We start from the raw sequence: 14,399 nt of genomic DNA, 5'->3' as shown, positions 1-14,399 counted from the left end.
CCGCCCGGCGTTCCGTAAGGACAGCTAGGGCCTGCTACGGGTATTGCGGGCTTCTAAAGAAGATGCCCGGCTGAGCGGCATCTTCATTCTGCGCTCGACGAGTCTGGTCTGGGTCTCGCACAGGGCGTGGTGGCGTCGCCGAGGGCGGGGCGTGGAGGTCCGCCGGCTTCCGCTTTTCCGGGTTCTTGGACCAAGTCCTGCCCTTGAACAGCTTGTGGGCACCGGAATCTTGGGACATTCGATGGCCGCATCTGTGCAGATTCTTGTAAGCCGAGCGGGGAGGACTTGGGGTGCGCGGGCGTACTGAGGTCTGTCCCAGCTGCTGGGAAGCTGTGGAACGCGGGAGGGAGGCTGTCAAGCCAGAGGTTTAGATCTTGAACCTTACTTTAAAGTTGTAAAATAAACCAGGCGGAAAATTGGCTTAAAGACGTCTCCAGTTGTGTTTCAGCGAACAGATGAAAGTGCGTATTTTAGTGACAGATTTGACATTGCAAAAACTACAATAAGATACCGGGAAAAAATATTCAACCTTTGATTTAGTAATACTTCTGCTGATAGATTCGTCAGCTTCAAGTTCATCACTACAACCAAAATGTCAAATGCCGTAACTGCAAAACTAAGGAAACAGCTAAATATGTTTTTATAATGAGCACTACAGAGTTACTTGGGTTTATAATAAAGGAACACGTATTAGCTTAAACAAAATGTGGGGAAATGTACCTCGGGAAAAATACCCCAAACATACTAAAAATGCCCCCCCCCCAAATTTTTCTACTTTTCTTGTGTATTAAAGCTGGCTTTACTTGTATAGCCTTCTCCTGATAAAATTATTCAAGTTCCATAAATGTTCATTTTAGGCTTTGACTTTGTGGTGGTTGTTGCTGTTGCTTGCTTGTGTCTTGCTTACTAGCCAGGATCGCCAGAACTCGGGATACCTCTACCCTGGGCTCAGTGGTGCTGAGATTGTGGGTGTGAGCCACAATGCTCCACTTACACAGAAAGGGTTTTTTTGTTTTGTTTTGTTTTTAATTAGCAAGTATTCCTTACTTACAGCAAAGGAAATACATTATGTCAAAACTATTTAGTTACAGTTTCTTGTTTTAAGTATACTAAGGGTTGCTTTTTGCCTTCTTTTAAACTTTAAAGGGACTAACTTGAATCATGAAGTTCTGATATCAAAAATGACAAGTAAAGAAGACAGCATACATTTGACAAAGATGGTACGAATTTCACTGACACGTTAAAGGCCAAAGCAAAAGCAAAGTTTGTTTTCTAACAGAATAGCATAGGAAAACAGTCTGCCAAAATTGGTGAAGTACAACCATCCTAAAATTAACAGAATAGCCACTATTTGCTTGTTTTCCTCTAGTAAGTGGAATGACCTTTAATCACCACTTTATTAATTGAAGTTTAGGGACATCCCTAACTTGTCTACTCAGCTCAGAGACACAGATGGATGTAGCCCTCATCCTTCATTCAAAGAAACTATTTTTCAAAGCAGACTAAAAAACAGAAAGTGCAATTAATCAAAATGCAGAGTTCTGTGAGATGCCCCACTGATGAAACATCTTGAACACAACTCATATACCTGTGGCTTGGGGAACAACAGAAGAGGGAGAGGAAAGATTGTAAGAGCCAGGGGACCAGGAAGTCTACTGCAAAATTGTCTTCTAAATATGACAAGTTTCCATGAGCATGAGATCTCAAAACTAAGACAGTTGAAACAAGCTCTGAACAAAGACACTAACAAGCCAACATGGAAGAGGGAAATCCATAGAGCCTCACCACTTAATGAAGAGCTATAGGCAGTTAACAACTGCTGAGAGGCAATTTAGACTTCCTCACAGACAGCACCCTAAATGGTTATCCAGTCCCAAGTGGTCCATCCTAAAAAGTATACATACAGGCAACACTAAACGGATTGCATTGATACATGTATTCCCAAATAAGGAATAAGGTTATTGATTTGAAAATGGCATGTGATGTGATAAAGGGAGAAAAGTAACTATTTTTATTAAATTTAAAAATTTCAGGAACAATTACCAAAAAAAGGAATTTTTAATAAACTCCTTTTCATGCTTATTATATGTTATAGCAAACTTAAGTCTTCATGAATCCTTGAGAGAGAAAGAGAATGTGTTTGTGGGGTGGGGGTAGGGGGCTACTGGAGATCAAACCCAGGGATTTGCACAGGCTAGACAACTGCTCAACCACTGAGTTCTATCCCCAATCCTTGAGTATTGTTTTTAATACTAGAGATCATGCCTTGAGAGAGTTCAGGGCTGCTGTAATGATGAGAACATTTCCCCTGCTCATACTTTGTCATACATGAATAAGGATTATTAATCGTTTTCAGTCAATCTCTATTTCCTTCTGCAGTAACAGGAGCTCTTATAGAACAGGAAGCCCTTCACTGGAAGTGCAGAGAATTCTCAAAGGGAAAATTATCCTTTTAGTGTTTTGTTTTAAGCTGTAGTTAATAATGTTAGGAGTGGGTCTGTTTCAGGCTCTACCAGACAGCAAATAGTGTAATGAGAATGGTCATCATGATACAGGGGCCAGAATTGAGGAACCTGTGCTTAGTCACTAATAAGCTACATAAGCTTGTAAGATTGCAAAAAGTCCATGAAGTAGTGGGTATCAAAGTATGTAGCAAACTAAAAAATACAATGTCAGTTTTATTTAATAGTTTTTAAAAATACAATATTGACCAAAACCATCAGGAATGAGGCTCTAGAAAGGTGAAGTGTTGAGTGACAGAACTGAAGATGAGAAATAAAAAAGGCAAAAGCAATGGCTGGAACTGGAGGTACTGTATAAGTTGAGGATTGATGCCAGTCCAAGTGCATTAAGAAGGACAGTGTCATATATACTATTTGCAGAGAGAAAATGACCAGAGAGCTAAATCAGACGTTAGGAAAGAACCTGGACTACCTCAGACACAGCTACCTAAGGACTCATAACCACAGCCCAAAAGGAAGTCATCCCCAGAAACCTTAACATTGACTCCTGCAAGGCAGTAGCTCTAGCATCAAATGGACCTTGACAAGTCCTTACCATATAATGGATATGATACAGCCTCTCTGACTCTTAGCTTCCCTTTTTTGAACAAGAAAGATTTGAGTTATTTTCAGATTTCTAAGGTACTGTGATTCATCAATACCTCGCTTATGTTGGAGTGGGTATGTAACCAGACTTTCAAGTTACTTACCTTCTCTGACTCAAGGTATAATGGGCAAAAAAATAGTGTTTCTATTGGTGGCCAGGTTTATCACCTAACGGACAAAACCTACGTTTGTTTTCTTTTATTGAAAATACATTTTTTTCTCAACAATAAATCCTAATTGCAGTTTCCTCTCCTACTCCCATCTACTCCCATCTTCCCCCATCCCATCCAGATTTCTGTCTCCCATTAGACAACAAACAGGTTTTCAAGGGAATATAATGTAACAATATTTAACATAATATAATGAGATACAATATAATACGATTGTCTTAGTTAGGGTTTTACTGCTGTGAGCAGACACCATGACCAAGGCAACTCTTATAAGGACAGCATTTAATTGGGATTGGCTTACAGGTTTAGAGGTTCAGTCCATTATTATCAAGGCAAGAAGCATGGCAGCATCCAAGCAGGCATGGTGCAGGCAGAGTTGAGAGTTCTACATCTTCATCCGAAAGCTGCTAGTGGAAGACTGGGTTCCAGGAAGCTAGGGTGAGGGTCTTGAGCCCATGCCCACAGTGACACACCTATTCCAACAAGGCCACACCTTCTTTTTTTTTTTTTCAATTTTATATACCTTTATTTGCATTATCAAAGAGCTGCATAACAATATGGGGGTTTTCACGTGGCTTTTACTTATCAGTTTGTGTCATATTCAGATTTATATGTTTTTATTTTTTAGAAAACATGTTAATTTCCTAATTTGCTAGAGTTTCAAAATCTGTTTTGATGCAGACCAAGGCAGATTGGACTGGCAAGAAGGGGCTCCCTCTCTCCTTGAGGACTTTTCTCTCTGATCTTAGCCTCAGATATCCCATGGACTTGACATATTTACCAAGAAGTGGTTCTCTTCTTTATCCCCCACCACCTTTAAGCTGTCTGGAGGAAAGGGACAAAATCTACTGGAAGAAAGGGAAGGCCACACCTTCTAATCCTGCCACTCCCTGGGCCAAGCATCTATAAACCACCACAACATTATAATAAATTATAATAGAGAGATACACCAAAAACTAATACATCAGAATAGAACAATGGAAGAAAAAGGAGCCCAAGAAAAGGCACAAGATACAAATGCAGGGACACCATTTATTTGCACACTTAGGGATCCAATAAACACTAAATTATATGCCATAATATATAGGCAAACGATGCACAGGGAAAAAAAACAAAAAAATGCTTATAAATACGAAAAGTTTTTTAAAAATCTGTACTGTTAAGTTGTTAGTATGAAATCTCTCCAGTTTTTTTATGTAGACACTTAGTGTTATGGACTTGGATCTTAGAACTGCTTCCTTGTGTCCTATAAGTTTGGGTATGTTGGTGTTCATTTTCATTCAAGAGTGAGTTAATCAGTTTCCATAAGTTTTTAAGCTTTCTGTGGTTTTTGTTGTTCAGTTTTTCATCTGTGATGGTGGTCAGATAGGATTTGGGGTCTTATTTCAGTTTTCTTGTATCTGTTAAGACTTGCTTTGTGTCCAAGAATATGGTCAAATTTTGAGGAAGTTCTCTGAGTTGTGGAAGGTATATTGTTTTGTCTAAGTATGTTATGTCCATTTGGTTTACAATATCACTTAACTCCCCTAAGAACTGGGGCAGAGTTAAGGAGGAACCAAAGCAGGTAGTCTGCTACAAAACTGGAGAGGAGACTGGGGGATTGGAATTGGAGGAGAGGAGGGTGTGGTGAACATCTGTAGTTAGCCTACCTGCTTCCCTGGCCGGAGGCAAAAGCTGATTTGTTTTAACTTTCTAGTTGAGGTTTTTGTCTTTTACTGTCTATTGTAATGCTAAGTGCTGGGTCCCCAAGACCTGAAGTCTACACATAACCCCTGTGACCTTGCCCCCAAGTTAATTCTGATTGGTTAATAAAGATGCCAACAGCCAATAGCTGGGCAGAAGAGACATAGGTGGGGTTTTAGGTCTCACAGTCTTGGGTGGAGAGGTGGATCACTTGAGGGGAAGGTGCAGAAGAGGAAGGAGAAGCCACCGTGGGTTAAGGGTCAAGAGAGCATGGCCCTGAGGGCAGCCCAGATGGAACATAGTAAATAGTAATAACTCGGGGTTATGGATAGGAAAGTGGATTCTAACAACATGGAGGGGAGGCAGCTGCCCAGCTATTGTGCTGTTTAGAGCCTATTGTAAATATAATGACTGTGACTATATTTTTCATCTGGAAACTCAATGAACAAAATAAGGTAGAAGAACTGGATTGGGATTTTAATAATTTTCACTACACATTTTATTGATCGTAAGTTTCACGTCATGCACCCTAATCCCACTCACCTGCCATCCCTTTGTATCCACCCTCCACCTTTATAACCTCCCTCTATCCCTGTAAAACAAGATAAAAACAAAACTTTAAAAAATAAAATATGTCGGGGTTGGGGATTTAGCTCAGTGGTAGAGCGCTTGCCTAGGAAGCGCAAGGCCCTGGGTTCGCTCCTCAGCTCCGAAAAAAAGAACCAAAAAAAATAAATAAATAAATAAAAAATAAAATATGTGGCCTGGAGAGATGACTCAGAGGTTAAGAGCACTGTTTGCTCTTCCAGAGGTCCTGAGTTCAATTTCCAGCAACCACATGGTGGCTCACAACCATCTATAATCTGGCCTGCAGGTGCATACATGAAGGCAGGAAGCTGTATGATGTATACATAATAAATAAATAAATGTTTTTAAAAAATAAAAATAAAAACATTTCATCATGGAAGCTCTAGTGTGTCATGTTGTGTCACACAGTATACCCTTTAGTCCACACATCCTTACTTTCAATGTTGATTGCAATGAGTCACTAGTCTTGTTTGTGGCTCTGGCTTCAGCTACACATCAATATTGGATAGTCTTTACTGGGACTTGTGCAGCTTTGACTCTGCAGGACCAGCTCTTTCCCATACTCCAGCAGTTCATAGATAAGGTAAATGGTGGAATGACCAACTCAAAACCCTGGATCTGGGCCTGGATGGTAGATGAGGTGGTCAGACCACTAGCTAGCTCTTTCTCACCTACACTGCCAGATTAAACTCTTCAGCTCTGCCCCAATTAGCTCATGCAATGCAGCAGCCAGCAAGGGGCAGGGCCAGCTCTCCCTAGTGTTGCAGATAGTGAAGGCAAGACCATTTCTCTGACTGCCACAGGTGTCGAAGAGAGGGAAGACATCATCTTCCTGCCCCTACCACCTCACAGCAGGTAAGTGGCTAAGCCAGCTTGCTCTCACCCAAACCCTCAGGCTGGCTTACCTGCACCTCTGACACTAGTACCAGCTGTACTGTTCTGCCCAAGGGAGGTGCAAGACCTGCTCTCCTAAGTGCTGCAGCAGGTGAGGGTTGGGGCCAGTTCTCTGGAGTGTTGCATCCAGTGAGGGGTGGGCCCAGCTCTGCTCAGCCCTTAGACATCAACATTGTCCTAGGCACCTACCCAGACTAGGGACATCTGCATGATCATTAGTAGTAATACGAGCTACAGACATTGGCACAGACCCCTACCGCTACATGGCCATGGACCCACACATGGCTCTTAGGTGGCAGTGCAGACCTCTCATATCAGACCATTCCTCTCCACCTTTCATCTCCAGTCCTACTTCATAATGCTCAAAGTTCTCTTTCTCTCCCATCTGCTCTCCATACTTGCACATTGTAGTGACTCCTGATGTGGGCAAATCATGCAGTGGGTGTCTCTGGATGTCTATAGCCTACCAGTGAGTCCTCCCTGGCTGTGGTCTGGCCTGTGGGTGTCTTCTGTTCACTGGCACTGTGTGGTGTGGCATTAGGCAGACATGCGGGTGTGCCTACCCAGCCACCACTCGCACAGTTTGGTCCAGCACACTGCTTCATTTTTAAACTATATACATGATGAGGACCTGTCAGATCTAGGCAACAAAGCAAAGGCAGCAATAGTTCTGAGGGAACTGCACTTCCAACATGGTTGTGTAAGAATGAGAAGTGATAAGAACAGTTAACTTCCTGGAACACTGGGGTCCATTTATGTAAGATAACAAGCTATGTGTTTTCACTTCTGTAAACAAGGTCGGTTGCTCCAGCTTCACAGAATGTGTTTGATCACAGATGGTGTGAGGTACCATATGTTGTTATTCTGTCTAAGCTCTACCCCCTACAGCTACCTGGGAACAGCCAGGTATGCTCCATCCCACAGTTGCCTAGCAACAGCCAGCTGTGCCTGACTATAAAGGGGGCTGCTTGCCCCTCCTCTCCCTCTTGCTTACTCTTTGTTCTTCCCTGGTCTTGCCCCCTTCCCTGTCCCTTCTGTGTATCCCTCCCCCATCACCACGTCCCTCAACGTGCTCATGGCCATCCTTTCCTCTCCTCTACTCTTCTCTCATTAAACCTCTCCACATGGAACCTTGTTGGCTTTGTGTGTTCTGCCTGGGCACAGGCCGAGATTTAAACCCTAACACCATAGGCAGAGGTACGGCAGGATGTATGCGTGCCCCAGTTGGACAAAGGTGGGAAGTACCTTGTGGGTTTTGCCTTTATAACCTTCTGACTAATATCTGGCGCCATTTTCTGGGGATGCCTGGTATGGACTTGGCCAGTGTCCATCATCCCTGGAAAGTATTTAATAAAGCTTGCTTAAAATTTAGTTCAAATTTTGTGGTAGGAGTGGTCTTATTCTTGCTTGGTGGGAACATTTTCTCTCCCTCTCAGAAAAAGCAAAGGAGCAAAAGAATAAATAGGACCGAGTTAGTGAAACAAAATGCAAATAGTGCCAAATTCACTTAACAAGAGTGAACTCCTAAAAGTTAAAATGAAAACCTAAGTAAGTCACCCTTCCTGTTGAAAGACCCTAGGGCCTTTCGGCAGCCTTACAGCCACTGCCTCAGGTCAAGACTAGGCCAAGTACCAGCTTCCTGCCTCTGGTCAAGGTTAGGCCAAGTTCCATTCTCTACCCACAGTTCTCAGGAGAAGTAGGAACATTCTTGAAAAACCACAAAAGGTACTGACATACTGATAGTCACACATGTCATATGCTTGCTAGCCAGTAAGCTTAGCCAATAAGTTTAAACTGTAACCTTGCTGATGTAACCTGTATAAAAACTGCTTCTTATAGCCATTCAGGGGTTGCCTTCTACACACTTGTCACAAGGGGCTGATTGAAGGTCAACCTGACACGCCTGAAAAATAAACCTCTTGCATCGAACTCTGTTCTCGTGTCCCACTTGGGGTGTCTCCCTGTAGTTAAGACTCACTTCGAGCCTTATATTGTGAGGAAAGGGAAATATCTAATCAAGGTTGTATTGAGACACATAAGCTCCAGCTGGAGGGGTCAAGAGGATTGGGAAACAAACTCACCATCTTCACTTGCTTGTAGTTAGTTTGGTTTTAGTTGACTTTAAAAACCACTCATTCAGAAGGGCTCAAAGTTGTATATGTTACAGCCTCAGATCACTGTTGGTGGTGCTTATGTTGTGTGTTGTGGGAACAATAGCCAGAGTTGCATTTCAGGAGCTTTGAGGCCATTTGAATCAACTGACCCTTCATTTGGGCCTAAACAAGGGTCAAATTGGTGAATGTTTTACATCTACCACCCAATCTTACCAACACCTACATTTTCTTAAGCACTCTTTCAAGAGCCCTGAAACTGAAAGCTTATGTGGAACACTCCCTCTCCTGAGGCCTGCTTCTTTAATCTTGTAAATGTATTCAAAGTTTGACCTTAGGGAGAAAGACTTGAAGCTTGAGTCTTCTGCCTCTATTCTTGACCCCTTAAAAGAAACTCCTTTGCACAATTAATTAGTATACTGTGCAGTAACAGCACTGTCTGTCTTTTTAAGCAAATCAATCATTGCATTAAAATGTGTTTTTAAATTTCATGAACTGGAGAGATGGATGATCTTTCCATCATGAGACTGGAGAGACTAATGGCTCAGCGGTCAATAGCACTGGCTGCACTTCCAGAAGACCTGAGTTCAGTTCTCAGCATCCCCATTGACCTGTGCACAACTTCCCATAACTCCAACTCCATGAGATCCGATGCCTTCTTATAGCTTCCATGGGTACCCAGAGGCACATGATATACTCAGAAAATACACGCACACATGCACATTCACACACACACACACACACACACACACACACATAGTAAAAGGATTTCATAGGCCCATCTAAGATATAGTAGATTTATTAATAAAGATTTAGAATAAATAAGAAGGGACATATATACATAAGGACTGTGGTTTAGATTCCCAATGCTCATGTAAAACCAGGCAGGTGTGACAATCCCAGTACACCAATGTAATCCCAGCACGTGTGAAGCAGAGACATGGAATCTCCAGGTAAGCTGGCAAACTGGAATCCGTAAGATCCAGCTTCAATGAGGAATCCTGCCTCAATAAAATGTACAGCAAGCAGGGAGGACACCTGAATTCAGCATAGTATCATAGAGGTAGAGAGAGGTAGAGACATGTCACATGCAACCATGGAGGATACTTAATGTCAGCATGTTATCATAGAGGTAGAGAGAGGTAGACATGTCACATGCAAGCATACACATTCATCCACACCGGGATGTGCACTCACATTTGAACATGCATACACACATGCATGCATAACACACGCACACACACACACACACACACACACACACACACACACACACACAGTGTTGCCTACGTTCTGTCTCTTCTCATTCAGGCTGAACAGCCACCTTTTCCTGTTCTTTAATGTCAAATGTTCATATGTAATTTTGTACACCACTATGTCAACTTTTTTTTTTTTTTTGGTTCTTTTTTTCGGAACTGGGGACCGAACCCAGGGCCTTGCGCTTCCTAGGCAAGCGCTCGACCACTGAGCTAAATCCCTAACCCCTATGTCAACTTTTGCTCACCAAGCTGACCTCAAACTCATAGAGGTTCTCCTTCCTGCCTCTTCTTCCTAGGTGTACATGACCATAGCTGGCTGCAGTAGCTTTGAGGGAATTTTTTTTGTCTGTCTGTCTATCTGTTTTGTGTCCATAAACTTTAACCAAGTCCAAAGGTTCTTTATAATGTAAGTGACAACAACAGATCTATCCCAAACCTTTTGGTGTGGTTCAAACCTGTCATTTCAGCAATGGAAGACTTAGGCAGCCCTATGAGTTTGAAGCTAGACTGAACTACACGAGGAGAATTTAACCTTTAATAATAACAAGAACAAATAATAGTAATAAAATCCTAAATCATAATAAAATCATAAACATTTGAATGTTTTGTTTGTGTATGTTAAATATACGTAGAAATAGGTTCCTTATGACATTTTCATACATGTGTAAGTGGGTTTGAGCCTACTCAACCCTCTTTATTCTCTCTTGTCCCTCTCCTCCCACCCTTTCCTATCCTCTTCCCAACCAGCTCCCTCCTACTTTCATGTCCTGTACTTTCAGTGGAGGTAAGGAGAGAGGGAGAAACATACTGACAGACCTAATCCTAATGAGTTTCTTTAGAGTTGCTTATAGAAAGAGTCCTGGATGTGAGATTCTTTCCAGGAGCATACACCCCTTAATAAGTGACCTCATCATAGAAGTAAATCTCTCTCCCTGTTCCGGCATCCATTGTCTACCGACCCGAGGGTGTGACTTAGTTTGTATGTAGTATAAGCTCCTTCAGTATCGGTTGGTTCTGCGGTGTGTGTTTACACTGATGCACATGCGAGCTATGTGAGCTCTCTAACTCTTAAGGAACTCTCCCAGCCTGGATGGGGGGTGGGAGAGCCATGACAGAGGGGGAGAAAGAAAGAGAGAGGTGGGGGAGGAAGGAGGGAGGAAGGGAGGTGGGGGGAGAGAGAGAGAGAGATTATAAAGGTTGGAGACTGTATCTTTTTTTAAAGTGATCTGCTGCAGAGATTCGGTTCTTTCACTGTGGGTTCCAGGAACCCAGCCATCCCTCAGGCTCTAGAAGTGTGTGTGTGTGTGTGTGTGTGTGTGTGTGTGTGTGTGTGTGTGTGTGTGTGTGTGTGTGTGTGTGTGTGTGTGTTTTTTCTTTTTTTTTCATTTGTTGTTTTACTTTATTTTTCTGAGACAGAGTTTTGTGTAGTCCTGGCTGTCCTGAAACTGGCTCTGTAGAACGAACAGGCTGGCCTCTAACTCAGAGATGCCCCCCCCCTGCCCCCGCCCCCCTGCCCCCTGCCCCCCTGCCCCTGCCCCCCGCCCCCCCCCCCTGCCCCCTGCCCCCCCCGCCCCCTGCCCCCCCCTGCCCCTGCCCCCCCCCGCCCCCTGCCCCGGCTTGGATTAAAGGCAAGCGTCACCAGGCAGGGCTAAAATGTGCTTTTGATGGCAGGAAATAAAAATCTTACCCAAAATGTGCAGGAAATTTATACAGCGACCATCTATTTTTAAATCGACCAGATTGTTACACATCTTCCAAACACTTTCCTCAAACCATGCTCACTGTATCCCTGGAACGGAACGGAGTCTCTTTTGACACTGGTTGCAGGCACTGGGCTGGTGAGAGGATGTGAGACAGAACAGACTTGCAGGCAACTGTAGCCTAGGTTTCATTCCAGTGTGGGGAAGTTCTCATCCCCCAACTTCCCCCCACCCCCACCCCCCAGAACGTCCAAAATTGAACAGCGATCAGAAAAGCCAGCGATCCGACCGAAAGGGCTCCAAAAAAGCCCGATCTCAGACTGCTGGCGTCTGGGGCAATGCACCCTGGATGCTCGGGGTGCGGCTAATGCAGGACCTGGCCACTCTACCAGCTGGAGACACAGGCAGGAGTTGGCACCTGGGAGAGGAGCACCTGGGAATCAATGGCCACCCGGGGGCGTAAAGCTGCTGAGCAATGCAGCTTCCTTCTCATGCCCCATCCCCAATACTTAAGAGAAAGCTCGTAAGCCAGGTGCCCTGATGGCAAGGACAAAATTCCATAATAATCATTACCGCTTGTTATGTCTGAAATTACCTGCTTTTTGCTTTGGGGGACAGAAGAATGATGTTTTGGGCTTTATCTTTGGGGGGGGGCGCTTCTTGAAGAATTTCAGTTATTCTACTAAATATGCTTGTTTCATAGGTGACTTTCTTCAAATAAAAGAATGGCAGTGTAGTCTTTCCGATAGCAAGCCCGCTTGATGTATAAAACTTATACACTCCATAAAGTTCCACAGAAATTGAGAATCCTTTAAAAATGACAGCCAAGGGTTACACAGTGAAACCCTCTCTTGGAAAAACAAAGCAACAACAACAATTATATATATGTATATATATTCTGTGGTGCACGCTTTTAATCCCAGCAGTTGGGAGGCAGAGGCAAGTGGATCTCTCTGAGTTTGAGATCAGTCTGGTCTACAGAGTGAGTTATAGAAGGAGAAGGCTACATAGAGAAACCATGTCTCGAAAAACAAAGGGAACAAAAAGTAATATATATGATGAAATTGATTATAATATAAAATTCTGTTAGTGCTAACTGCCAACTAAAAGAATATATTTTAAAATATATTTATAGTCTTAAAATGAAGCCTATAGGTCTGGAGTGATAAATTTCCACAATGTCAGTACTGAGTCAGATGAGGCAGGAGAATCATTAATTCAGTACAAGTCTGAGCTATACATTGATACCTACTCTGAAAAAAGAGAGATGGAAAGAGAGGAAGTCTTTATGAATCTAATAAACTTAATATGAGCTCTTCCTTTTGCAGTTCTTATCATCTTAAAGTTGGACTACATTGTATTGTATTTATTTATAAACTATTATAGAGATAGATGATGGAGAAATGATTGACAGAAAAATAGATAATTGATAGGTAAATAGATTATAGTTCTAGGAGCAACAGTTTTGCCTAAACTGAACAGTCAAGAGAAGACACAATTTTGTGCCCATGAAGAAGTCTTGGACTCCTAAGCTGTGCTGGTGTGTGCCACCACCATATCACACTCTCACAATAAATTTCTATAGACGTTTTTATGAAATGCAAATTTATCATCTTGTAATTCATACAAACTCTATAGAATCCTTACTAGTCTGACACAGGTCTCTGTAGATCAAAATCAAGGTGTTGGCAGAGCTGAGGATGCCCACATCCTTTAGTTCATGGCACTGTTTGTCAGGAATGATGGACACTCAGTAATGACTTTCTTCTCCTGTCTGGTAATATACTCCAAATTGAAATAGTTCCTCCAGATTGGAGGATCCTCAAGACTCAAAGAGTTCCGGGAAATCTCAGTACTTACCTGATTTGCAAGACCTCTCCTACTCGAAAGTTACACAAGCAGTAAAGAGAGATCCAGGGGTGTGAGCTATCACCCACATGGACTGGGGTTTGCAGCTTCCCTTCGAGTGGCTCCTTCCTGTAAGCAACCCCTCACCCCTTCTCCTATAAGCAATTCCCGTAAATTCCTTGACTTGCCAAATAGGACTTCATACAATCATTTCTTTGGACTGTTTATTATTACTTCCCTATCTGTGGTGAGTAGACATAGTTTGTGATTCCCCCAGAATAGCCCTATACTTTCTCCAACTGATTCCTCCTGTGGAAGAATGACTCATGACTGTGTGGGACTAGATCTCCTCATCTAAAACTCCTTGTATCGCATCTTCCAAGTGCCCTTTTCCATCAAGATAACACTGATGAAGGACTAGAATGCAGAGGTCTTTGAATATAAACCCTGTGGCACATGAGTGTACATATGTTTAATGTTGAAGGGCATTTACTCAGTATAGATTTCCACAGAACTACTCTTCAAATAAGTCTGTTTCAAAGTAACAGTTCACTCAACAACTCTCACAACCTAATCATCCTTTCCTGTCTCATATAAAGGAAAATTAAAATTCCAGAGAGACTGCATTCATACAAGCAATGAGAGGGAGAATTTCCTGACCTCCACATCAACTCTTCATAACTATGGCCATCTGAAAGAAAAACAAGATTATAGTACTGTCCGGACCCTTTCATGTGCTTGTGTGCATGTAAATGAGAAAGAAGAAAGGTGGGAGGGAGGGAAAGAGAGAACAAACTTGGGACTCTAGGACTCTAAGTGACAGGGCAGTGGTAATTTGAGGCTGGTTTTTGTTTGTTTGTTTGTTTGTTTGTTTTGTTTTGTTTTGCAAGCTGAGAATACTTGTGTAGATTTATGAAGGAGAAGTTCAAATCTCTCATTTTGCTGTTTTAAATATTTCAATGTTTGGAATGCTTCAGATTTAAGATCTTTTATTTTTCCTCCATCTTTATTAAATTTGTATTTCTTACATTTCAATTGC

At 42.5% G+C, this 14,399-nt stretch overlaps 1 protein-coding gene and 1 long non-coding RNA gene across 4 annotated transcripts in view; one reads left to right on the top strand and one right to left on the bottom strand.

Annotated features, from left to right (window-relative positions):
• The window catches only part of P4ha1 (prolyl 4-hydroxylase subunit alpha 1), a 1,160,453-nt gene that overhangs the window by 893,255 nt on the left and 252,799 nt on the right, over nucleotides 1–14,399 (bottom strand). The gene's annotated exons all lie outside the window — the stretch shown is intronic.
• Nucleotides 114–14,399, top strand: part of LOC116886911 — a 28,416-nt gene continuing 14,130 nt past the window's right edge. The window contains exon 1 of the long non-coding RNA XR_004386194.1: nucleotides 114–265. This is a non-coding gene — a long non-coding RNA (uncharacterized LOC116886911). The remainder of the gene's footprint in view (nucleotides 266–14,399) is intronic.

The sequence above is a fragment of the Rattus rattus genome, chromosome 18, assembly GCF_011064425.1.
Source record: "Rattus rattus isolate New Zealand chromosome 18, Rrattus_CSIRO_v1, whole genome shotgun sequence".
Classification (NCBI taxonomy): Eukaryota; Metazoa; Chordata; class Mammalia; order Rodentia; family Muridae; genus Rattus; species Rattus rattus.
Note: the sequence above shows the minus strand (reverse complement) of the source record. Positions and strands in the feature narration are given on the sequence as shown.